Below are 3,079 nucleotides of genomic sequence, written 5' to 3'. Positions count from 1 at the left end.
GCAGCTGCAGCGGCAGCGGCGGGGCTGTGAGGAGGGGCTGCCTGGCGCGCCCTCCATGGCCAGCGCTGAGAGCCGCTGCCTGCCAGACGCCTTCAGCCCGGACGCGCGCACAGCTTGTCGGTTCCACGAGACATGGGGCTCTGCTACAGCCTGCGCCCGAGGCTCTTCGGCGACTCCGGAGGCGGCGAGCGCACCCCCCCAGATGTTGCGCCCGGTGCGGACGGCCCCCCCTGCACCCCCCACGCTACGGCACTGGGAAATCATAGTCCCTTGTGTTGAGACAGCTGTTGGCTTAGAATTTTTCATCGAACTGTCACATTTGTGCAAACATCTCAATATTCTTTTAATTTCTCTAATTTTAGTTTCTCTTTAGTCTGATGGTGAATACATTTTGCTTGCATTGGGGTTTTTAGTTTTCATATGATTCTGTCAGTGCCAATGGTTGTTGTTTTATGGGTGATTGGCTGCATTATTTTGATTTTTTTTGTAAAGTTTATTACTATTATTATTATTATTTAATTTCACAATGTACATAAAACAGAGAGAACAATTCTAACAGATGAAAATTAAAAGATGCAAAACAAAACTCTAAAATGGGCACACAGAATACGTTGTTGCAACATGAGTTTAAATAACAAAGTCCAAGTAATGACCGCTCCCCACATTAAATGGGGGGTGCCCTTTGCGTGGTCGCGCGCAGCTCCCTGGACCCTATGCGGCAGCATTAGCACAGGCTTGGTTTCACCTCCCCCCAGGTGAGATACCTGGAGTCTCCGCCTACCTCAGTCACTTGGCCAATCTTGCCTGGGGAGGCGTTGCCAAGGTGATCAGGCCAGGTAGGGGGAGGGACTACCTGCCCACACAATAGGGGGAGGATCTTACCTGGGAATCGTCAGTAGGCTCCAGAGCTTCTCCCACCCTACCCACCCTCAGTTAAGACGACTTTTGCAGGTTAACCTTTTCTCTGCAGGTACGTGGGCGCTGCTATGTCAAGGTTGCTGTTAAAGGGCCGGAAAGGAATTCTCCTGCATTGGCAGGTTTGCCTTTTCCATAGCAAAACATCACAACTTTGGCGGTATCAGGCCTTGGGCGGAATCCTTTAGTCTATCTTCCCTAAATGGGGGGGGGCGTGCAGGGGTGACCCACGTCCCCCTTCTCTTCATGGCAGCAATACCAGGGTTCCCCATTAAAGGGGTTGTTTGAGGGGAGGCGTTGGCCGTATGCCTAGAGGTCGTCATTGCTCTCCCCTGTGGCGGCGGCGTAACGGGGGCGGCTCTCTCTGCTTGAACATATGTTCTCCAGAGCCAGCCCATCCCCCCCCCACACACATTGGATAACCCTGGTGTTCCCCAGATCCCCAGCGGGGGACTGGGAGGGATAAACGCCCAATGCCTGAGCCAAGGTCTACCCACATCTGAAACATAGTAAAGTTGTGGCCAATTTTAATCCCATAGCACATTGTCTTGAGTCGTTATTCCACATGGGGGCCGCCCAGGGTTTGGGGGACTCTGCCTGTCCACGCAAAGACTATCAACGTTATTTGATCATCAAGTATAGTTCTAGATTTGGCAAGTCTTGAAAATGATGGTTCCACTGTATATGCCATAAAGGAAAGCCAAATCATATAAAAAGGTGTCTGGGAGTTCTAGACCTTGTCAGAATCTCAAAATATGCAAACTATATTTTAACTGATGACCGCCCCCATTCATTTGCACTGTGTTTTCTTTGCATTGGAATGAATTGTGTGTAATGATATAATCAAGTACATAATTAATCGTGCAAAATTCTGCCACAGAATTTTCTGAGGACAGAGAGATGAAGAATGTAGTTTTTGTTGGAAGCCGAACTGCAGTAGAACGGAAACAGCTCTGTATGTGACAAACACGGGTCAGAATGGAAATCGATACATTCTCACACCCCTAATTTGTGGTGCTGTGAGAGCCTAGCTAACTCCGCTATGCTCTGTTTGCATGTTTGTACAAAAAATAGGTATTCCCTGCTTCCTCCATTCAGGAACAGCACTAACAGCCAACAGGAAACACACACACACACACACACAGAGAGAGAGAGAGAGAGAGAGAGAGAGAGAGAGAGAGAGAGAGAGAGAGAAACAATATGAGCCAAAGCTTTTTGTTGACAGCATAAAAATGTAGATTATGGAACTGTTTTAAAAATCTTTAATTTCTCATTGAATGGCCTGTACTTTCTTTAAAGAACAAAATCAGACTACAAAATCACATCTTTCCCCATTGCTGGTCATACATGCTATCCTCCTAATTTATGAAGAAATCTTAATACAAAAAGAGAAGTTTCATTCACAGCAAAAAAAAAAGGGAACAGTCCATAAAAATAGTTAAATGTTTTAATACATTGCAGATATAGTTTCATCTTTTAAGGGTTTTAATTTTGCTTTATCAGCAAATCTCGTTACAACTTAAAATAGCATTGCCACCCACACTTTTGGCCACATTCAGACACATCATAAGCCAAGCCAGAGTTTATGACAATGTGGTTTATAGTGCATGTTTCATTACTCCCCTTGCGCAAGCAGGAGGATAACTGAATCATAAAATTGAAGAGTTGGAAGGGACCCCGAGGGTAATCTAGTCCAACCTCCCGCAGTGAAGGAATCTTGCCCACAGCCATCCCTGGGTGGTCTCGAACCACCAACTTTGTGATTAACAGCCAGACACATGGACCCATTGCGCCACAGCAAACAAACAGGAAGTGGCAATTAAGCTTGGCTTTCTGTTGCAACAGAATCCAGAATCATGTTTTGTTTCTCCTTGAGAAGCCAGCCTTAATTCTGGTTTGTTATTGGATCTTCTCACTTGTGACAGAGCAACAAATCACAATCCTGGGTTGAGATGTAGCGGGAAAGCAAACATAATTGTGTTTAGGGGCGGGTGAATCTGTCGTTTTTGCTTTTCCCCTCAGTTTCTAAATTTTCCTCCTCAGTTCAGCTCTCCACATTTCCTCATCAGTTGGTGACTTTTTAAAAAGCAAGTTCTTGTGAACATTCTGCATTTTACTGAAAATTTCTAATATACGCATCTTAGTATGCACTTTTATCCAATAT

The 3,079-nt window shown here is 45.8% G+C and overlaps 1 long non-coding RNA gene across 1 annotated transcript; it reads right to left on the bottom strand.

Moving 5' to 3' along the window:
• Window positions 1–2,160: 2,160 nt before the first annotated feature.
• Window positions 2,161–2,821, bottom strand: LOC310852176. The gene is made up of 2 exons (XR_014568009.1): window positions 2,692–2,821; window positions 2,161–2,648 (listed from the first exon to the last, which is right to left on the bottom strand). It is a non-coding gene; the product is annotated as an uncharacterized lncRNA (long non-coding RNA).
• Window positions 2,822–3,079: the final 258 nt, after the last annotated feature.

Source organism: Podarcis gaigeae (assembly GCF_964106915.1).
Source record: "Podarcis gaigeae genome assembly, chromosome: 9".
Classification (NCBI taxonomy): Eukaryota; Metazoa; Chordata; class Lepidosauria; order Squamata; family Lacertidae; genus Podarcis; species Podarcis gaigeae.
Note: the sequence above shows the minus strand (reverse complement) of the source record. Positions and strands in the feature narration are given on the sequence as shown.